This window comes from Hemicordylus capensis, chromosome 1, assembly GCF_027244095.1.
Source record: "Hemicordylus capensis ecotype Gifberg chromosome 1, rHemCap1.1.pri, whole genome shotgun sequence".
NCBI lineage: Eukaryota > Metazoa > Chordata > Lepidosauria > Squamata > Cordylidae > Hemicordylus > Hemicordylus capensis.
Window position 1 is genome coordinate 8,356,902 of NC_069657.1, and position 23,070 is coordinate 8,379,971.

General features: G+C 45.3%; 1 long non-coding RNA gene across 2 annotated transcripts in view; it reads left to right on the top strand.

Moving 5' to 3' along the window:
• The window catches only part of LOC128339247 (uncharacterized), a 58,953-nt gene extending 38,692 nt beyond the window's left edge, over nt 1–20,261 (top strand). The window contains exons 2-3 of one of the 2 annotated variants that reach the window (XR_008312924.1): nt 18,636–18,764; nt 19,309–20,261. This is a non-coding gene — a long non-coding RNA (uncharacterized LOC128339247). The remainder of the gene's footprint in view (nt 1–18,635; nt 18,765–19,308) is intronic. The other variant, XR_008312923.1, reaches the window with a different exon arrangement.
• Nucleotides 20,262–23,070: the final 2,809 nt, after the last annotated feature.

Sequence of the window (23,070 nt, forward strand, 5' to 3'; positions counted from 1 at the left end):
GGGTTGTTGTTGTTGTTGTTATTATTAAAACTTTTATACCACCCTTCCAAAAGGCTCAGGGCAGTTTGTTTTGGAATATGCACGTAGGCATATGAACCAAACACATGCAGATGCTTTATAGAAGGTTTTCTGCCATACAATTTGGAATAGGGAGTCTGGTTTATTGTTGAACTCCACAGTCTATTCACTAAGTAATTGGCAGTAAGCATTGCCTCTCCCCAGAGCACTCTTTTAATATTTGCGTCTATGATCAAGGTGTCCTTCATCATTTGCAATACGCCGTTTCTCCTTTCTGCTACCCCATTCTCTGCGGGGTGTAAGGGTTTGTTTTCCGATGAAAACACCCATTTCCCTTAACCATGCCTGAAATTGGTGCGACAGGAATTCTGTTCCCCTGTCTGTTTGGAATTCGGCTATGGAGGTATTAGATTTCCTCTCCACATACGCCAGCCACTCCTTAAACCTGGGGAACACTTCTGTTTTGTCCTTTAACAAGTAACAAAATCCAAACCCGGAATAATCGTCTACTATGACCATCACATATCTTGCCCCGCCTTTTGTTTGTTTTAGGGGTCCAATTAAATCAGCATGTACTAACTCAAACGTGTATGAGGTAACTCTATTACTCTGTTTGCTTATAGGGTACGCTTTGCTTTTGGCTTGTTTACATACTGCACAGTCTAGATACTTTGCACATTGCTTTGTTTCACACCCTTTAGCATATTTTGGCATTTTCTGTATGGTTGAGAAACAGGCATGACCCAATCTACGATGTAGCAAGTGAGCACACCCATCATGGACACGCGTGTTCACTTGTACAGCTGTGGCCATCTCATTTGGCTGCATGTAGTACAAGTGGTCACACATTCTTCCTTTTGCTACTATACTGCCGTTCTTAGTGACCCTGCATTCTCTGTTACCAAAATATACTCCATATCCAAGTGAGAAACACCCACCAGGTTCTGTTTAAGTCCTGGGACATACAACGCATTCACGGTCTTACACAGACCAAGGATACACACAGTTCCTTCTCCCATGATCTCAGAATGCCGTCCGTTGGCCATGCTCACATGTCTTCCCTCAGCTGGCCGCAATTCAGGACACAGGTCTGGTGTGGAAAAAATGTGCTGTGGACATCCGCTGTCAACAAGCCAGTCACAGCTGCTCTCCTTTTTCTTCTCTTGTACGAAGCATACACGCTGGCCCCTCCTCCTGTCGTGGAGTGACTCTTTTTGTTCCCCAGTTGTCCTCTGGTTACAGTCTCTCTGCAGGTGCCTTCTGGACCCACAGACGAAGCAACGTCGCACCGCATGGACACTTTCTGTTTCCTCCCGGCTGGGGGTTTTCACACTCTCTGATTGACATGAAGCTTTGTCCTCTCTTCTTTTCTGTTCCTTCATCAACCGGCCTGACAATAGTTCCACTGTCAGGTCTTGCTCTTTCAGGGCTTCCAGAGACATGACCAACACGTCTCACGACTCATCCAGGGAGGACAGGATGACGTATGCTTTATGGCTTTCCGTGAAATCCAGTCCACGTTCTGACAATTCTGAGAAGGTGGCAATCGTGTACTCCAGATGTGCTGCAATCGACTCACCAGCCTTCAGCTGGTCAGCGTGACCTTGGAGCAAGCTGTTCTTCACAGAAACAGCCTCTTTAACGTTTCCCAGCATTCAGCAGCATTAGTCAGACCTTTCACATGAACTAGCAGTCTGTCTTTTAAACTTAGGATTATGCTGGCTAGTGCCTTTTCATTTTCTCTCTTGTTCCTCATCCAACTCCTCTGGGGGGTTCCGCACTATCTCCCACAGGCCTTCTCTATGTAAATACATTTCTGTCTTTAGGCTCCATGCCATGTAGTTCATCTCATTCAACTTACTCACAGGGAGATATAAGGTTGTCTGTGCACTTGCCATGGTTCTCACCCTTCTGTCCACTTCGCTCGGGGGGGTTGACCTGTGCTGCTGCTGCTTCACTCTTCATCTGTGGCGCAGCGGAAGCGTGCTGGGCCCATAACCTGTTGGAACTGTGCAGTAGTTGAAGAGCAAAGTTGCTAGCCCTCAGCAAGGTCTTAGTATGAACACACAGAGACGCGAGTAAAGTCATAGCCAAGTTGTATTTAAGTTGAAGGACAGTTACAAGATACAAAGTCCAAAGCCGGTCCAGAAGTCAGATACATGTAATACAGGAACACAGATTGCAGCAGTAGGTACACAGTGTGATGTGAGTCACAACGGATTCTTTACATAGGGTCTGTATATATACTGACCCTAGCCAATCATATTCGGTTTCAGTTTCACTTACATGATCTGTTACATAACTTCTGCATAGTTTCACTCCGTCAGCAGTTTCTATCTGAGTTACATCATCAGTGATTTGCACTTTCTGTTCTAGCACTGCCTTACAGGAAATCCGTTCTTTTATACATCCTGACAACCCCTCTCAGATTTTAAAACCTGCTGAAAATATCAAAGATGTGGTTGTATGTGTAATTTTGTAACATAATGAGCCCCTGGTGGCGCAGTGGTAAAACTGCCGCCCTGTAACCAGAAGGTTACAAGTTCGATCCTGATCAGGGGCTCAAGGTTGACTCAGCCTTCCATCTTTCCGAGGTCGGTAAAGTGAGTACCCAGAATGTTGGGGGGCAATATGCTAAATCATTGTAAACCGCTTAGAGAGCTTCCAGCTATAGAGCGGTATATAAATGTAAGTGCAAATTGCTATTATTACTCTAATTATTGCTATAATTACTCTGAGACATAAAAAAGAATGACTCCAATAGTGCATCCAAACAACAGATGTTAATTTCTGTGGAATGCCTGGAGAACTGGCAACAAGAGAGCATGCTCAGTCTCTCAAGTTGAAGCCAGTTCCCTTACCCTGAAGGCCAATCTAACAGAAACTCTTACACTCATCTTGAACGACTGACATCTTGAGTGCTGGCAGGAATAGAGCATGCTCAGAAGCTCTTACCCTTGTTCAGAACTTCAGAATTAGTAAAGAGACTTGTGTACTCCACAATCTTGCAATTAGTCAACATCAGAATTAGTAAATATACTTGTGTAGTCCACTAGCTTGCAAGTGATTGTCTGTGAACCCAGCTGAACCTATTAGACACATATTCAGCTATTGGAGGTTTTGTTATTAACATTTAGTAATCTGGACATTGTCTGAGAACGATTGTGCAGCTCTGCTAATGCCCCCAACATGTCACTACCCCCAACAGATTTATTGGACACAGGTCCAGCTATTAGAGGTGTGATTATTCACAGCACAGGTGTTTAGTGATCTGGACAGGGGCTGGTGTTTCTGATGGGTCCTCATCTCTGATGCACAAGGGTTTCAGTTTTCCCTAACCCTGTCAGATTTCACTACCCACAACATATTTCTTGGACACAGGTTCAACTATTAGAGGTGTGGCTACTCACAGCACAGGTGTTTATCGATCTGGACAGGGGCTGCAAACGTTTCGTGCTGCAGGAACATGCCCAAGCCTAATCAACTGTGCAGCTTTACTAACTGCATCTGTCACGTCCCCTTATGAGCAGGGGAGGAGCTCTCATTGTGTGGGGTTGCAGCAGAGGCCTTTCTGTTTGCACGCACAGGTTCTGAGTTCCAGTCCTCCACTGGGCTCCAATCAGTTTCCAGGGACCATGCTTCCACTCCTGGGCTGGGACACAGCAGATCCCACTCCCCCTCCCTGTCCCTTTTCATCTCCAATGGGCGCTCTTTTCTGAAGGACTGCCAGTGTTCAGCACCCTCTCATATTCCACTAACCCCACAGATTTCAACCTGGCGGGCTTTTCTGATGGGTCCTCATCTCTGATGCACAAGGCTGTTAGTTTCCCCTAACCCTGTCAGATTGCACTACCACGGTCAATTAAACATTTCTAGCTCCTTTCTTTTGAGTGTTGCGAAGGCTTAGTCACAAAAGCCAGCATGTTCATCTCTAAGGATGTTATCTTGCTCTGCCCAATCAATGAGCTTCCTACAAAGATGTCTAGCGTACACTTTGCTAACTATGCTCAACAAGCTTTTTGGGCAATAATTTGATGGATTGGAATGCTGACCATTCTTATACATAGGGACAATAACAGCTGCGTTCCACTATTCCGGTTTACAGCCTACCCGATCCAGTGATTTTTGTTACATGCACACACACACGTCTTTTAATAATCCCATAGTTCTTTATTCTTGATTGTCATCACCACTGCACTAGGTAGGGGGAGCTCAGAAACAAGTCATCAGCGGTGCAGGAACTGCTTGCAGATTTGCTGGGTCACCTGCATGTGCCACACTCAGCCTTCTTTTCTTTCAAATTGACTGCCACTCCTGCAGGCACACATCCACTCTGTGTGTAGCAATTGCACGATGGACATTCCACGGTCAAGACAGAAAAGATAGCATATGTATTGGGTGTACCTGTGCTGCAGTGTTGCATATTTTCTGTGTAGGGTGTGCTGTTGCTAGAACTTGGAACTAAGAAGATGCCAAGGAGAGAGGGCGGGATTACAAGCACTTCTAATCTGTTGCACTCATGCAAGCATAAGGCCTCCAGAATACAGTCCTCAAATGTGGCTCATGAACAGACAAACTTGGAGAAGAAGTTTTCATAGAGGGACAGTCTGCATTGTCTGCACAACATCATTGTCCAATCCCATGCCAGACCTGCATTCCTAAATGTCTTAAGATGGATTATGATGTCCTTCTTTCTATGGACTTAATAGAAAGTCCATAGGAGGGCCTGATTTAGGAGTAATGCTGCCCATTCCTACATTCACTAGTGACCTTGATGAAATGCTTGCAAAAATTGTATTGCTTTGCAGGGGAAAGGCAGGTGATATTTCAAATGTTGGTATCCCGTGTATTGAGGAACAATTACACAACTACCCCTTCCAGCCAGCGTCTTCATTCTTGAACTCTGATTACACTGCTGTTGATTGGTCTCACCAAGACGCTTCTCCTCCTCGTTGAGTAGTCCTCATTGCTTTCGTTGCCACACATGACGCAGTATTTCCTCATATCGTCTGCATGAAAAATTGCTCTATGTAACTTTGGTGCAAAGATTGCTCCCATCAACAACACAGACATGGTTCCAGTGCACATAGATCGGCCCTGTGCTTGGATAGTTGTGTCACTGCCTACCTCTGCTCTCCTCATCCTCAACCAGTTCAAACCACTCCTGCATCTGGAACGAACTGCTGTGCTTGGCCCCTAACCAGGTTATGTTGGTTCAAATAGTGTTCTGATTTGAAAAAATCTGGCCAGGCCAGTTGCTTGCACAACGCTAGGATGCAGTATTTCAGTCTGGCCTTTGACAGTTCCTTGCAAATAGCTGAGATGTGGGATTAGGATCTGGAAGGAGAGATGCAACCTGTGACTGGGAATAATGTTTGCGGGGTTATAGGCAGCATTTGATAAGCTTCTAGGTTAAGGAAGTGTTTGGTGGAAGGGCTGCAGGTAAGAATTGGCGATTTAGAAGCGTTAGGTTGTGTGTTTGCAATGGAATCCCTCTGATATTCAACAATAATCTTGCAACCTTGACTGTCCTCACCTCCAATTCCTCAGAATTTTGTTCTCAACATTCTTTTCATTCCCTAGAGGGTCTATTATGACAATTCTCCCCTGACTAGGATGCATTATCTGCAAGTGAAATGGGAAAGAAAACTTCATAGGAATGAGAATTGCTTAATCCTACTAAAAGTGCATGCAAAATGGTTTTGTGCACAGATGGTCATCAGACAAAAGTGCGTAGCAGCTTCATGAACCCATTGATCACGGATGGCTAGCAGATGCCACTTTGCACCTAATTTCATATGTTGGCAGAGAAGAATCTACCTCTTGCCACAACAATCCAGTGTCCTTCACTGTTGTAAGGCATCACAACCTTCTCACATTCTAGAAGTCCAACCTTCAAAAATATAAATCAGCAGCAATCAGAAAACTGACACATCCATATCAGGTTCTCCAGTGGAACAAAAGCGTACTCTCTAGGCACCCTGCTGGACAAGTCCACATTTTGGTCCACATGGAGCAGCAAAAAGCTCCAGCTAAAAATTTCAGGCATTGGATAAGTTGATCTACCCATGAACACGGCTGACTGCATGGGAGGAAAGTTGTGCTCTGGCACTGTCCCTTCTCAGCAGTTGCCAAATTGTTACATTGGGAAAGCAAGATAGATCTTCTGATACTACCTTCTCCATGCTGAATTTTTCGATTTCTCCATTCAGGCATGCTGTGGCTGCCACAGTATTGACTGCCAAGACCTGTTGAAGACAGCATATCATTGCAATCATCCATCTTGTGATGTATCAATCATCACATTGCAGAGGTGAAATTAGGCATGGCAGGATTGTGCATCCCTAATCAAAACTGGCTACAGTTCCTTTAGCAGATGATCCCAAAAGCAATTTATGTAGCTTATGTAGATGTTGATGCTGCGATAGGAGACATACTTGCAGCTCAAACAGCATCATTGCATACCTTCTCACCCAACTTTCTTATGATGCAGGCCAGGTAGGCATCGATCACCTGTCATTGAGGCAAGCACAGATTTACTCATCATTTCTCAGACAGAAACACATGCTTCATAAACTGAGTCGTACTGACATTTGTTTATATGCACTTGCCTCATCTCCAAGCCATCCATTCTGACTCAGTCCATGAAAAGATGACCCATATAGCTTTGTGGACTGCACAACTGCTTCCAGTCTGTCGTCTTCCTTGTGCTCCACGATCACTTGTGCTGGACATATTAAGCAAAAAAAGTTATAAAATTTGATGAACAGCTGAAAGTCCACCACCACACCTAGTTCCCTGGCTCAGCGTTCCCATCATGAACAGACTTCTTTATGACCCATCCCACAGCATGACGATACTCCATACCAATTTCCCATCAGCTAAATTGGACAGTGCTTGCAGAGTACAAACTTTTCTTAGCCCATATCTCCATGGGAGCATCTGTAGTGCCTGCTGCAGATTGCCACAAATTGTCGTGGCGTTCGTTCCTGTTGGTACCCAAGTCATCGTTGGGTACTATTGCTGCTTCTGATAGCTTTCCATTATGGGACCCAACAGCAATATATTCGTGGCCCACAGGAACACACAGCTCTTTGTAAGGCTTCAATGAAGAAATATTGTATTTAGTTTTAATTGGCTTTCCCTGAATAGTGCAAAGTGGGACCTTTTCACCTTCAAGATTGCCCACAATGGAGGGTCCTAGGTAGTCCGGCTCTAGTTTTGCATTTTTTCATGTTCTCTTTCTGTTATTTAGAAGCAGTACTTTACCACCAACACAGACATTCATAATACCCTCTTTGGATGTTTTCTTCTCCCTGTACTGCTTCTGCTGCCTTTCTTGAGCTTTCCGAATGTTTTCCTGAGCTGCTTCCAAACTTGCTTTGAACTACACAGCCTGTCAAATAACTTCCTGGGTAATATCTTCATCTTGCCAGTGGACTTTGCAATCCTGTTTCAGCAATGGAGCAAGATAAAGTACCTTAGTGAGAGCATCGTTTACATTTCTGCATGTCATGTACACTAATTGCAGCACAATGCTGCCCAACTATATTTTCCTGTGACAATATAGCTCAGAAGCACCATACTCACTGATTCTAATGGGATATCACTGGCAAACTTTGCCTCACGCCTGAGAAAAAGCCAGAAGGGTGTGGATTTTGTGGAGCAGTGTGTTTTTGCATTATGTGAAAATACAACGTATTGTAGACACTCGTCCCAGTCCTCAGCTGTCTCCTGAATCATCTTTCTCATAGTTCTAAGAACACAAGCAATAAATATGGGACAATAAATAAGTGAGAAGTCCAACTAGTGGCTGCAGTACTGTTTGTGCTGACTTATCTTTAATTCCTGTTGCCTGCACCCACTTGGCGATATAATCAGTGCAGAGAAATATATACTTCTTTCCAACTGCAGTTTCTTGGAAAGGCCCATGAGATCCATTCCCACCAACTCCCATGGCTGCCAAACCTGGATGTTGAAGCAAAAGGAGAAAGTAATATGCTGCAGTTCCAGTGGAGAACATGCAGACTGAATGGTAGAGCAGTAAAATGGCATATCTTCCCTAAATGCCTGCCTGGAGGCAGTAATGGGCTGGATGAGGGAAAACAAAATGAAGTTGTTTTCAGATAAGAAGGAAGTATTGACTGTGGGGGGCTATGACCTACAAGATGGTTTCAGTCTTCCTGTTCTGGATGGGGTTGCACTCCCCCTGAAAGATCAGGTACGTAGCTTGGGAGTGTTCCTGGACCAAAGGCTCTCCCTGGTTTCTCAAGTTGAGACAGTGGCATGGAGTGCTTCTTATCAGCTTGGGTTGATACATCAGCTATGGGTGGCTACAAAGACAGCACATAACAATTCTAAAAGAACTGCAATGGCTGCCAATATGTTTCCAGGTGAAATACAAAGTGCTGGTTATTACCTATATAGTCCTCAATGCCATGGGGCCAGGCTATTTGAGAGAGCGCCTTCTTTGTCATAATCTCTGCTTCCTGTAACAATCTTCTTGAGAGGTCCGGTTACAGCTGCCATCAGCTTGTTCTCTGGCGACCCAGGACCCAGCTTTCTCTATGGCTGCCACTCTGTGAAGAGCATCTAGGTTCAAAGTTTCCTCCCTGGCAGCATCTCCCTGACATGGCTGAGCGAGACTCCTGCCTGCCACCTTGGAAAAGCTGTTGCCAGTCTGGCTAGACAATACAGATCTAGATGAACCAATGGTCTGACTCAGTCAATGGCAGCTTCCTGTATTCCTATGGCTTGCTTCTCACTTCCTATGTTCCTATCTGGTATAAGCCCTCCAAATCGATTGGGCAGTTCACAAGTTCTCACCAACCCTGTGTGGTCCTTGAAGCACCTCAGCAAGCTCTTAGGAGGCATGCTGCCTCCCAGTGCCCTTTCAGTATATGAATATCGGATTATACGTACAAAAATCCCTCAGTGGGTTATAATACCAATATACTGAGTAACGTAGCACAGTGTGAACAAACCGAGAGTTCGTAAAGGAGTTGGGGAAAGGGGGGTGGTATAGCCTGGCATTAGTATTAATGAGGGAGAGGGCACTAATATAATGGTTGTAGGAGGGGCACAAAACTCCTAGCACTGGCCATGGTGGTTACGGGGGCGGGGGGAGGAAATGTTCATCTCCTGAAGGCGGTGTACTTGAATGCTCTCATCATGTGCTGAGCATACTGTAATTCATCCAATAATGGTTAATTGGTACTCACTTGGACACTATGCAGCTCTGGATCAGCATTAGTGGGAACACCAGACCTCTGGCACAAATCACAAGTGGTTGATTAAGAAATCACAAGTCTTCGTAATCAAAACCTTGATTTCATAGCAACCGAGGTAAATTTCAACGGATGGTTAAACAGATTGGGAGCCTTTGGGAATGACACTGTGAACAAAACTTTACATATAATCTGATGCGGGTCTGCGATGCATTGGTAAAGTTGATAGAGGGAGTGATTTCCACATTTCACATAGACCTAGAATCAGCAATCATCCCTTGAAATAGATTGACACGAAATTCTTGTCCAACAAGAAGTAGTACATTTTTAAACAACGCATACTAAACTTGTGGATTTATCTGTCACCAGATGTGGTGACAGCCACAAGCCTTGATGGAGGAGAGGTCTATCAATGGAAGTGAGTCTGAGTGCTATAGGCCACCTCAGGCTTCAGAGGCAGGATGCCTTAAAGTAGCGGCTGCAGCAGAATAGCAGTAGGAGAGAGGGCACGCCCACATGTATTGCCGGTGAGCTTCTCCTGGTTTATGGAACGGGATGCTGGACTAGATGGGTCTCTGATCCAGCAGGACTATTTTTATGTCCTCATGCCTTTGAAAGAAAGCAGCAAGCAAGGTGGCATTTTTGATACGAGTGATCCATACAAGACACTAGAAACCCAGCTGGTAATTAGACAAGTATGTATGTATGTACCCATTTCTCTATGTCCTTTGTTATCCCTGGCCAATAATATTTATTGCTGAAGGTTGTCCTAGTTTTAAAGATGCCATTGTGACCACCGCGGTAAGTGTGATGAGCATTGAATCTTTCGACAGCCTCTGGAACTGTCATGACAACTGCACGTTGCATTCCATTTTTAATATAGAAAAGTTTCCCATCTGTGGACTGTACAACATCTATACGTCACCTGGACAGGACATGTGGTGCATTTCCCCCCTCTCCATCTGCCTCCCACTTCACCTTTCACAGCAGGTCATACAGCATAAATAGTAAAAAAAACAAAAACAAAAAAACCTCCAATGTGAGTTTAGTCCAGTAAAGAGTGGCTGATCGGGATAATGCTTGCCCATATTTAAGACTGAACAAAAGTCTCTTTTTTGTTCTTGCTGAAGTATTTGGTGGGGTAATTATTATTCCATGACTCAAGGATGTTAATTTATGATACATCGCTAGTCCCTCCCTGATGGCAGCCTTGCTTTCTCCAAACACCTGCAGCCTCATTCTTCCCTAATAACGGAGCAGAGTGGCACCTTTCTGAGGTAAAGAGTCCAGCATCCGAGTCAAAGAGTTGCAGGGGAGCAGCAGCAGGAGGAGAGAGGGCATGGCCACATGTATTTCCTGCAGACTTCCAAGAGGCATCTGGTGGACCATTCTTGGAAACAGGGTGCTGCACTTGATGGTCCTTGGGCTTGATCCAGCAGGGATATTGATCCAAGATATCCCTGGATATTAATCCAGCAGGATAACCGAATCATGGTTAAGAAACAGCATTGATGTGAATAGCTTTTCATATGTCAGCTGTAGCTGCTTCCTACTCTGTACAGAGGAAGTAACATGTTGAAGCAGTGGACATTTCAATCATTATTGGAAGTGCATGCATGCTGACATATTGTGCAGTGACATGGTAATGCCTGCTTATGAGACTGTATTTACCAGCAAGCAATCGGAACATATGTCTGTGATTTACTCAGATTTGGGGGGTACCCTTTGGATGTCTTGTACTGCAGAATGTGCAAAAGCTTCTCTTCAAAGGGCATGGTGGTTGCACCCACAGCTGAATCTGTATGTTGATGATGAAAGCAAAGCATCGGCATCAGCATTCAAGAGGCATATACGGCACATGGAGAAAAAAGCAGGAGCAGGGACCACAATCCCCTACTAACTGGACGAAGAGGCACCTTCTAAATGTGAAGATTCTCTTTATTTAGCAGGGGGAGAGCAACTGGCCCTACCCCCTGGGATTGTGAGTGGGTGTCACCCTATGTACACTACGCCACGGCCCGCTCTGGGCCACTCAGGGGCCCCCCAAGTTGAGTTATGGGGCTGATGAAATACCGATTATTTCCTATGGGGAAAACTTAAAGATGCATAAATTTCAACCTTTTTTTTTTTAAATCACCCCTCTGCCCAATTTCTTTGAAATCTGGGTGGCAGATTCCTGCCACCCATTAGGCATTGCCACCCAGTACAACCCACTATGGCCCAGCCTGGTGCCCCCCAAGCAGAGTTACAAAGCTTCTGAAATTGCCATTATTCCCTATTGGGGAAAACTTGGAGATGCGTCAACTGCCATATATTGAATCAGCCCATACTGTAGCTGTCCATCATTAAGGAGTCCAGGGAAGGCTTCTTTAAGAGTGGTCTAACCATTGCCTCCTTCAGGCTGGGCGGCACCCCACCCTCCCTCAGCGATGCATTTACGATATTAACCAGGCCACCTCCAACAATCTCCCTGCTAGATAGAAGCAGCCAAGTCGGGCAAGGATCGAGAGAACAGGTGGTAGGCTGCACCGCCCCAAGCAGCTTGTCCACATCCTCAGGAGTCACAGACTGAAACTGATCCCATCTAATACTGCAAGAGGGATTGCTGGACACCTCCTCCATAGACCTTGCAGAAATAGTGGAGTCCAAGTCAGCCCGAATACAGGAGATCTTATTCGCAAAGAACCCATTAAAGGCATCACAGCAGAGCAACTCCGGGGACTGATTAGTAGTAGATGGAGCAGAAACCAAACTCCTCACAACCTGGGATAGCTCCGCCGAGCGTGAACCTGCAGGTGCAATGCGCACAGACCAGAATCTCTTTTTCGCTGCACGCACTGCCACTGCATAAGCCTTCAAATGGGTCACATGCTGAATCCTGTCAGATTCGAACCGAGTTCTCCTCCACTTGCGCTCTAGTCGCCTACCCAACCGCTTCAGCCCCTGCAGCTCCTCAGTATACCAAGGGGCCATTTTTGCAGCAGGTCAGAAGGGACGCTTGGGAGCAATCGTGTCTGCTGCCCTGTTGAGTTCCCTGTTCCAGGTTCCCACCAGGGCATCGACAGAATCACCGGCTGCACCAACATCAAAATCCTCCAAGGCCTTTTGAAATCCCACTGGGTCCTGCAGCCTTTTTGGACTGACCATCCTAATAGGTCTACCACCCTTGCAGGGGTGGATTGCGGCTGTGATAAAACATCTTAAACATAATTTTAAAAAATGTAATTCATAATGTTTTAAAGAGAATGAATTAAATTGTTCAGAAAAAACCTTTCAGACATCTTAAACATAATTCTTAACAATCTTAAACATCAGCTTTAAAAAAGATAATGCATTCCCATTGCTGAAAAAGCCAAAGACAAAACATCTTAAACATATTTTTTTAACATATATTTTTTACATTAATTAATTGTGTTAATTACAAGTAATTTTTAATGTGTTAAAGACAATGAATTACATGGCTCAAAAAAAAGAGGCTCAAAAAACGAATCCAAACATCTCTTCAAAGTATGGGGCACTGAGTGGCTACAAACAAGGAGACTGAGCATGAGCAACGACATGGAAGTTTATCAGGAAAAGAAGGAGAGAGTAGGGAAATCTGAAGTGGTAGGGGAGAATGACGCTCTAGCATGTCAGAAAACCCAACTGGGCAGGCTTCGTGAGGGGCAGGGGAAAGTGCTGCTACAGTGGTCAATCCTTCCGTGACCTAGAAGATGATACTTCTCTTGATTTTGAAGATGCTTTTTTGAATTCTAATGCTTTAGTTTATTTCCTCAAAGTTTTTTGTTAAGGCTACTCCATTCCAACTCCACTCTTTTTCTCCTCCAAATAAGATGTACAGATAGCAAAAAGTGTTTGGGTTTATTTTTTTAATTCCGCTAACCAAGAATACTTACTGTATCAAGAGTCCTGGAATTTTCATGTTTCCTGTCTACAAATTCAATGTCTAAATGTGGTGTTGATCTTTTGTTCTTGGCAGCACACATCTCCTCATAAGACCAAGATGAAAATGGCCTGCTTTTCAAAGTGACCAACACATCACATAATATACTTTCTGCTTCGCTGATTTCTGAGAGTTTAAAAGTGCACTTCGGAAATAAATTTGGAAACTTTGTTTGCACTCAATTTGCACAGACCCAAGGTGTAAGATTAATGAAAATGTAAGGCGAGAACGAAAAGTAATACACTCAAACCAACACAGCTACTATTTCCTTGCCTGCCTCCTATCTTTCCCCCTCTCTGCCAGAGGGAAGTCCAGGGTCCACTAGGGACATTCATTCCCGCAATGTCCCTTGGCAGGAATTGCTATTTGTTGTCATTGCCTTCTGCCCCTTGAGCAGGGCGGGGTACAAAATGGAGGTCAATAAGGAGCTGAGATGGGCAACAGAAGGGTCTTCCCGTTCTGGCACCGTGAAACCTCTCTACACTTAGTGGAGATCTTGGAGCAATAGCGCGAGGGGGCAGTTAATTATCGGGCCTTTCTAGTCTTGCTATGCCATCGAGCAAAACTAAGGAAATAAAAGGTTAAACAACAACTTTAAAGAAATATTCATTAACCCACCAAACATGACGATCCTCTCTTTACATCGGCATTGACATGTTTCTGATTTTTGGTCTCCTATAGTGTAAATAGAAGTGATGTTCTGTTATCTAAACACGTGATCTTCTCTACTTTTCAAGCAGGGGTTTAAAAAAAAAAAAAACACCCTTTCAGATGGATCTATTTCCCACTGTGCTGACCTCCCACACAGTACTGCACTTTCCTCAATGCTGGAAGGACTCTTTTAAGAGAGACCGAGCCGTCAGGAACAGATTTCTAGGAGGAAAGCACTGGGAAGGGCTACACTTCCTAGCATTTCATGGATGCCTTCCAAGATGGTAAAGGGCCCAAAGGGGGCTCAGTTTCCCTTAAAGAAGTCCCCTCCCATCAGTGCTGGGCAAAGCTCAACACTGCAAAAAAAGAATGGTTGCCTTTGTGTGGTGCCAGGGGGATTGTGCAGAGTACTCAGCTTTTTCTGAAGCTTCACACAGGCCCAATAAACAATTATTCTAGAATTTTTAAGAATAAGTCTGTGGGTGCATTGCAGGGTTTATCCAGCTTGGGTTTCCAGCTGTTGCTGGACTACAACGCAAATCAGAAATTTTTAAAAGGAGGGAAGGTCTCCCAAAGGTGCTGAAGAGTTTCAATAGGTTTATTCAGTATATCTCCTTGCTCATAGATTTCAATAGGTTTATTCAGTATTGCATGTTTCAAGCAAAAAATGCTCTTCCTCTGAGGTAATTCTAAAAAATAAAATATTACAAGGAGTTTGTATATATGAAATATGATAAAATATAAAAATTTAAAACTAGGAATATAAACATATAGTATAAATAAAACCAATGTTAATACAATATATTATCTCTACAAATATTAAATCAATGTTTTGTATCTTCAAACCTCATACTGTTTATTATTTATTTATTTGATTTATATACCGCCCTTCCAAAAATCGCTCAGGGCGGTTTACAATTAAAACAAACTTGTAAAACAATGAAAAGCTAAAACAAATTAAAAGCAATAACACAACAATTAACAATTTAAAAACATTTTAAAACAAGAATTAAACATTGTCCCCAGACCCCAGCTCAAGAAGACACGTAGAGTTAATATGGATGAAAAGGGCCACAACTTTATTAACTATTACACAGGCATGGCAGACTGGAACATCAGGTGATTAATCACCCTTAGAGAACAGTGCGGGCCAATAGAAGCAGGTCAGAACTCTGAAGTCCTACCTACGCCCCACTCAATTCCTTCAAAGCCAACCCCCCCTTCTGTAAGAGGATCTGGATACTTCTAGGCATTCGTCCACCCCGGACCGCGCAGCCCAAAGGTTGGAGAAGTCCTGAAGCAGGTTTCATGGCAATTATTTTCCGCGTGCCGCACAGGCCACAAAGGAGCGATTAACCAATCACCCTTTTACATATCCAAGGGTGCTCACCGATATTCTAACCCTCAAATTACCACCCCGCCCGCACTGTTACTGCCATTGTGGCCGACCTAACTCTAACTACGCACCCAGAACACAGAACGGAGTAGGCGAAAAAAACCCCAACAGTGGCCAATGCGTTGGGAGCAAAAAATTCCTACTCGGCCCCTTCAGGCGACCAGTCGCTAGACCCGCTCTGTACCGGGGAGGGAGGGAGGGAGGAAAGAGCTCCTTCTCCTGTGACTGCCTGGCCCCAACTGAAAAGAGAATGGGGTGGGGATTGGCCGATCCTGGCCGAAACCCCGCCCCTTGACCAAAAGGGCCAATCGGAACCTTTCTTGGGCCTCGTGCAGAGAAGGCTGGGACAAACTCCCTACCTCCTGCACAAGGCCAAGGCGGGGGGGGGAGTTAAGTGATTAAAACCCCTATATCAAGTTAAAATTTAAAATTTAAAAATTTAAAAACCCTGAAAAACAAGGCCAAACAAAAATTTATATTGTCATATAAAAGATATAAAAACAATTCTCAATTATAAAACCGTATAAAGCTAAACATATATCAAAGGTTAACCATATAACGTGTCAGTGCAATCAAGCAGTGCTTGAGATGCTGTATTAAAACAATGTCTTTGCAATAAAACCACTTCAAGAAGACCTTTCCCTCTTAAGAAAAAGCCTTTGCGATAGTGCAGGTTAGAAGACTAAGGCTACAATCCTAAGCCTACACTTAATAAGGCCTAAGCTGAGTGGGACTTACTTCTGAGTAAACATGCTTTGGCTTGCACAGCTTGCCTGGCCTGATTTCTGGCCTTTAAGTCAGAAGTTTCCAATCATGCTTGGAATTGTAGTCCAGCAATGTCTGGGAACCTCTGTTTTGTTATCAGGTATCCCCCGTGTCAATGCCTTTTCCATGTAGAAGCTTATTTCAGCGTGTTCATTTGTTCAGACAACTACACTAGCCCATACAAGGGGTACCTGGAGCAGCTAGGGCTACATAGTAATTTAGTCTGATTTTAGTTTTTTTATTTAATTCAAACCTCTCTCTCAAGCTGATTTTCTTGAGTTCATACGCTTGCACAAATTAAGGTTGATTGGTACTGTCTCCCCTTCGGAGCTAAATTCCCCACATTCACCCAAATTAGGGGGGGCAGGCCAATCACCCTCAAGGCAGTTACATTAACAAGGGAGGTTCTTGGCAGCCCAGGGATGAAGTTGTTTTGGGGGGCCCCCCTGCTTCTAAGTCCCGCCCCGCTTCCCCCTCTATTTACCTGCAGCGGCTGGCAGGATTCTCCCTGGCCCACTTGCCAGCTGGGGAGGGGGGAGAAACCTAGGCCCCGCATAGATGGGAAATGGTGATGGGGCGGGGCAGCAGGGCCCTTAAGAGCCCTTTGGGCCCAGGGACATTTGTACCCCCACATCCAAGGGATGCTACGCCCATGCTCTGCATCAGTTCTAGCTACCGAGTCCTCACATTTTTCTGCTACTTCCAGCAAGGCATTCCTGATACCACCTGTCTGGTAACAGATTGCTTTCGCACTCAGACATTCCCAATTAGTTTCTGACAATGGCTTCCGAGTTAGAGATGGAGCATGTGCTCGCAATATTTGCCATCTGTTTGTTGAAGCTGAGAATTTACAGTAAATTCTCTGTACAACCCCCCAAAATGTAATGGCTTGGGAATTACTTTGCCATGTCTCCCAATAACAAAGCTTGGCTAAAGTGTAAATAATGTGAAATGTAAGATTGTGCCACAGACTTCACCCACTGGCAGATGTTCTACACAGTGTACCTGGACAGAAAGATAAACTATATGACTGAGGTAGCCACACAGTTGGACCGCCTATCACCTATAGACATAGATCCTGCCCTGCCCAGTCCCTTCCTGGAACCCCATCAGTCCCAGAACAGACCCCTCCTCTCTAGAGATCCTCTCTCTAGCCCTGTCCGTTCCTATCTACAATTCTGAGCTTACAGTAAGGCAGTTTAGCTGCCACTCTCTGCTCCATTCTAAAGCTCGTCCCTGAAGGGTGGTTCTTTGGGCTTCAAAAGGTGATTGACAGGACTGGTGCTGCTGACCTCCACACTGCCACATGGAGTGAAAAAGGCTTGGCGGTTGGTCTGAAAGATGCATGCTGGTCCTTCATATTTGTCCCATTGTCATATCCCTGCCCCCTACAATCACTAATATGGTGGCCACATCCTATTAGTGCAGATATGAGAGTTTCTGATAATCCTTCTCCACTTTTGTCTTGGAAGACTATCAGTAAATTTGTATCAACATAATGGAGCACTATAGACATCTGCTCTTAAGGACTCAGATCGGGCATGCAGTCAAGAATAACTGCATATTTTGCAGGGTTTTTGCTTCCTTCACCTTCAGTGCCATCAACAAAATTAGCATGTGTCCAACGGAAACGCACAGTTTTGCTCAGCTAGGTACTGTGCAACTGCTATAATGTCTCAACATTGCTGCCTATGGGTGGGCAAGACCTTAAATCAAAGCTTTTACCTTTACCAATCAAAGAAATCTGTCTCTCTCTCTCACACACACTGTAATCAACTCTCACTCTCGGTGTAACCAAAAGGGCAAGACTAGGCCATTTTGATGTGGGAATGTCAGGAATGTTGCAGACTTGCTCTGGAGGGGTTTGAGCAATGGAGACGGTGTCTGAGGGAAGTCTCAGGCTCTTGGGAATGAACCATGTGGTCAGCCTGATTGTAATGGATCAGAGAGTCTGTATCGTACTCTCCTGGGGGGTAAAATACATTTATTTCTGCTTTGGCAGGGTCTGTCACCTCCTCTTCTTCCCATCTCCCATTGGGATTTGCCATTGACTACCCTTCTAGTTTGGCAGGGGTAGGCATCTTATTTGTCACATTCGTAGACTGCCCCAAAGTTTCATATCTGGCGGTTTGCAACAACATAAAGCAAGTTTGAACAAAAATGAAAACCTGAAAACCATTTAAAACCACAGCGAAGTTAAAAGTTAAAAATCACGGGTGGAAAAATTGAGTCTGTAGGGACTTTTAAAGAGTTGCCAGAGATGGGGAAGCCCTTATCTCCTCAGGGAGTGCATTCCAAAGTCTTGGGGCAGCAATAGAGAAGACCTTTCCCTGTGTAGCCACCAGATGAACTGGTAGCAACTGTGGCCAGATCTCTCCAGTCAAAGTCACATCACAGGAAAAGGTCCAGATCCAGGTCGGCAGGATCAGCAGTAGACCTCTCGCTGCCGGCCGCCTGTGTGGCTGTGGTGGCTGTGGCAGCATAGACCTTGTCTGCCATGAAATTCCGCAGCATTTTGGGTGAAGGGGTGAAATCTCTGCAGCATTTGCCGGAAAGCACCAGTTCCACCCTTATCCTCATGATCGCATCAAGCAGATTAAGCTGCATCCTGTTTCGTGCCTTTGTTTTAATGCAGGATACAAGCGAGAATGTCCTTTCAACCACTGCATTACTCACAAGCGTGACCAGGCAAGTGAGGGCAAAGCTGGCGAACTCTTTAAAAGCTGGATGTTCACGTACACCGAACCAGAACTACTAGGTGTCTGTAGGTAGACCATCTTGCTGAAATTGTTCTTCTTTAGCCCAATCCACATAAGGACATTTTCTGTATTGTTCCTCGATTGCGTTGATGTTGTCCCCTGCCCGCTGCTGCACAAAGGGCAACTCCGCAAACATGGGCCTTGTGGCCTGATTCAAAACCACTGAGGGGCTGAGTTTTTCTAGGCCCATGAATACCACTGCCCTGGTGGCGCAGTGGTAAAACTGCCGCCCTGTAACCAGAAGGTTACAAGTTCAATCCTGACCAGGGGCTCAAGGTTGACTCAGCCTTCCATCCTTCCGAGGTCAGTAAAATGAGTACCCAGAATGTTGGGGGCAATATGCTAAATCATTGTAAACTGCTTAGAGAGCTCCGGCTATAGAGCGGTATATAAATGTAAGTTCTATTGCTATTGCTATTGCTATATGTCTCCGGCTGGAGGAAGCCTCTTTGTGACTTGTTGTAGAGCTTCCTCCAGCATGGAAAGACATCTTTCCTTAATGCCGACTATGTCCCGATGAGCCTGAGCACGATTCTTCCTTTGCTGCAGGTATGTGTTGCATGCTGCCAGGAACTTGATGCCAAAATCCACTTGGCCAATAGGTTGTTTTTGTCCTCGGTCATCATGAAGTCTGCTCTCAAGACTCTTCCGGTGAATGAAGAGTTGGCTGTGCAGGTCGTGTGGATCAGCTTTAGTTTGTTGGAAAAGGCGGTTTAGTCTTTCGAACTCCTGGACGACAGGTGTGGCAAATTCAGAGTACAGTCGATTCCTGTCGTCCTGAAGCATTTCCTTCATCTGCCTTGCTCTGAATTTCACGTCCAATGTAGGTTGGGCATCTTCACAGGCTGTGAAATACACACGAAGCTCGTGCCAATTCACCAAGATATTGTACATCACCTTCCCACACACAAACCACCAAGTCTGTGGTGTTTTTTCAAAGGGGAGGGGGACAGTCCGTGTTGGTGCAAAATCGGTCGGGACGTTCATCATGCTGAACAGCTGCTTATAAGCCTCCCGTCTCAAGTCACTCTTGGAGAACCAGCGGGGTATCTCCGCCAGCATGTGACCAATGTTCGAGGGGAGCTTTGATGCGGCATTCTGGATGGACAGTGCCAGCGAGTGGCAGATGCATCTAAGTTGCAAACAGTTGGGAGATGCTGTCTTCAGTCTTGACCAGACGGAGTTCTTGCAACTGACCATGTTCGAGCCACCATCAGAGGCAAAGCCAATGCAATTAGCTAAATTCTGGCCACATCTTTTGATCTCCTCAGATATCAAATTAAATATATTCTCTCCTGTGGCATCAGCAACTGGGATCAAGCCAACAAACGCGGTCTGAATTGTCGTCTTCGTATCGCTGAACAGAACATACTTTATTTCGATCGTTGACCAGAAACATTATCACACACAACAGAACATAATTTGCATAAAATATAACAAAACTTAGCCACTGTGTTGGTGTATTAATGATTAAAATTTGACAATAAAATTTTTAAGAGTGACTCATCTGGATAACCAGGAAACATCACAAGATACGGCAAGATAAGTGTTGATCGATCATTCTTGTAGAGGTCACAATGTAAAATAACATGTTCAGTTGTCTCAATATCACCTGAACCGCAAGGGCAAAGTCGGGATGCGTAAGGAACCCCCCTAAACCTCCCTTGGAGCACCGCTGTAGGGAGCGCATTTAATCGAGCTAAAGATAGCGCCCGTCTGAACTTGGAAAAAGAAATATTATTTAAGTATGCAGTGGGTTTTGTGTTAAAAAGCTGATCTTCAAGGTAAACACCTTTTGGGATTTTGGCAACTTCTAACTGTAAATCAGTGTCAGAAATATGTTGTTTAATAGACTTCCTAGCACAATCATAGCCCAAACTAATAAGCATATCCAGTGAAAACCCATAAAATTGGGATTTTGTTTTAACAAGACACTACCAGGCAGAATCGAAATTCTCAGTTAATACCAAGGGGGCAAGTGCAGATTGAGAAAAGACTAATTTTAACCAAAATGCAAAAATGCATTTCCAATACTCCACTTCCAAGGAGCCAAGGCCCACCTCACGCCTAATGACAGCATTAGGAACACATCTGGGAAGCTGCAATATAGATCTAATAAACTTTGTTTGGATAGCTTCCAGTGTGACGAAATTGCCAAAAGGGCCCAACTGAGCACCATATAATAATAAAGGGTAGACCTTGGCACGAAATAGTTTAAGAGCGGCTGGAATACAAAGAGCCCCCTTCGTAAAATAAAAGGATCTGATTAGGTGGGCTGAGGCTTGGGCGTTCTGCACAATATAATTTAGATGTGCCTGGTGCTGACCCGAGGAGTGGAAAACCATGCCCTGGTACTTAAAGATTTTAACTTGTTCCAAGTGATGACCATTCATTCGCCATATGTGGCGCAGTGGTAAAAACTGAGCCCCTGGTGGCGCAGTGGTAAAAACTGCCGCCCTGTAACCAGAAGGTTACAAGTTCGATCCTGACCAGGGGCTCAAGGTTGACTCAGCCTTCCATCCTTCCGAGGTCGGTAAAATGAGTACCCAGAATGTTGGGGGCAATATGCTAAATCATTGTAAACCGCTTAGAGAGCTTTGGCTATAGAGCAGTATATAAATGGAAGTGCTATTGCTATTGCTATATGTGGCGTTTGGGGCACTTGGCAAAAACTAACACTTTAGTTTTTTGATAGTTTACTTCGAGAAGATCTTCAGCACAATAGGAGCTGAGCAATGAAAGGGCCCGTCTCAGTCCTACCGGTGTCAGGGACATAAGGACCATATCATCGGCATACAGCAAAATGGCAAGATGTTTATGGGCCAGTTTGGGGGGGCGGATCGAGGGGACACTCATGATGGAAATAATAGAGTGTGGCTAAAGAATCGAATCAGAACACATAGGTGTTTTTGGACTGCAATGTCTGTTGACTCGTCGATCAGAATTGCATATTTCTTGCCCTTCACATCTGCAATCAGTTCATTTTTCAATGCAGGGGAGATCACATTTCGAATCAAACAGGAACATTTTGTCCTATGCAGCTTAACGTGTTCGAGTGTGCTGCCCTTCCCCAGTGCTGCCATGAGGTTGGTCAGGTGGTCTACCTACCGCACGTATAGCGCCGTGGCAAGTCATGCTGACAGCTAGCTGGATTTCTGCCGATTTGACTTTGTCATCTGGCCTGGGAGGAGTCTTGAACATAGTCAGTTTGGCCCTGTCCCTGTACTGGAACACGCTTCTTATGTTTATCAGACTTCTCATGGGTCTGGAGGTTGCTGAACCGAGGCAAGATATTACAGTGGCATGATTTGCAATACGCTTCCAGCGGAAGCCTCCATTACCCACACGAATGTCTTCTCTCAATTTGTGTTATATTTGCGGTTGCTGTCATATGTTGCCTTCCACTTCGGCAACATGGTTTGTCACAGGAGGAGCTGCACAAAGAACTGCTGCCTGCTGCTCCCGGGGGCTGTGCTAACTTGCTGTTGTCCTCTGTCTGTAGTGCAGTGCAGCTGCTGCTGCTGCTGCGCTGACTGTTCCAGCACCCACCCACCCCCGAAGTCTCCCAGCACTCTCTCCCTCTCCTTGGCTCTCTTGGCTCTCCTTGGCAAGAACTTTTTTGCCCCCTCCCGGCAGGGCCGCAGCAACCGGCTGGCATGGCTATTCTCGGGGGCTGGCTGGCCCGTTGATCAAAACATTTAAACAGCAACAAACGCATGTGGCTGCCCTCCGTCGCCTGGCTCTTAAATGCAGTTGTCTATTAATAAATGTGCAGCATCCCCCGCCCTTTTAAATTCTTCTTCAAATTGCTGCGCCGCGGCGGCGGCAGGCCAGAGCCCACCTCAGTCACAGACAGTCCGTGGACCACTCAGCAGCCCCACCCTCCTTCCGCGTCCAAAGTCTCCTACTCTCCCTTCAAACTCCCCTGCCCCCTCCCGGCTGGGCCGCAGCAACCGGCATGACTATTCTTGGGGGCCACCGGGCGGGCCCGGCTGCCAGCACCCTAAGTTAAGCAAAACATTTATGCACGTGGCCGCCCACCCCTGGCTGGCCCTGGCCCCTTAAATTCAGTGCAACCACCTTTGTCAGTTGAAATTAAGTCGATCAGTGAATCAAAGTCCAACTCCAAAGTCTCCAACAATCACTCAAAAGTCTCCAACAATCTCACACTCGAGTGTGTGTATTTGTCTGTGTGACTATCAAGTGAGCTCCTCCGTTCTTCTCCTCCTAGTTCAACTTCTCAGCTGAGCGGCGGGGGTGGGGGAGAGGGAGAGGTGCGAGACACTTGGAGTTGCTCTCTGTGTGTGTGAC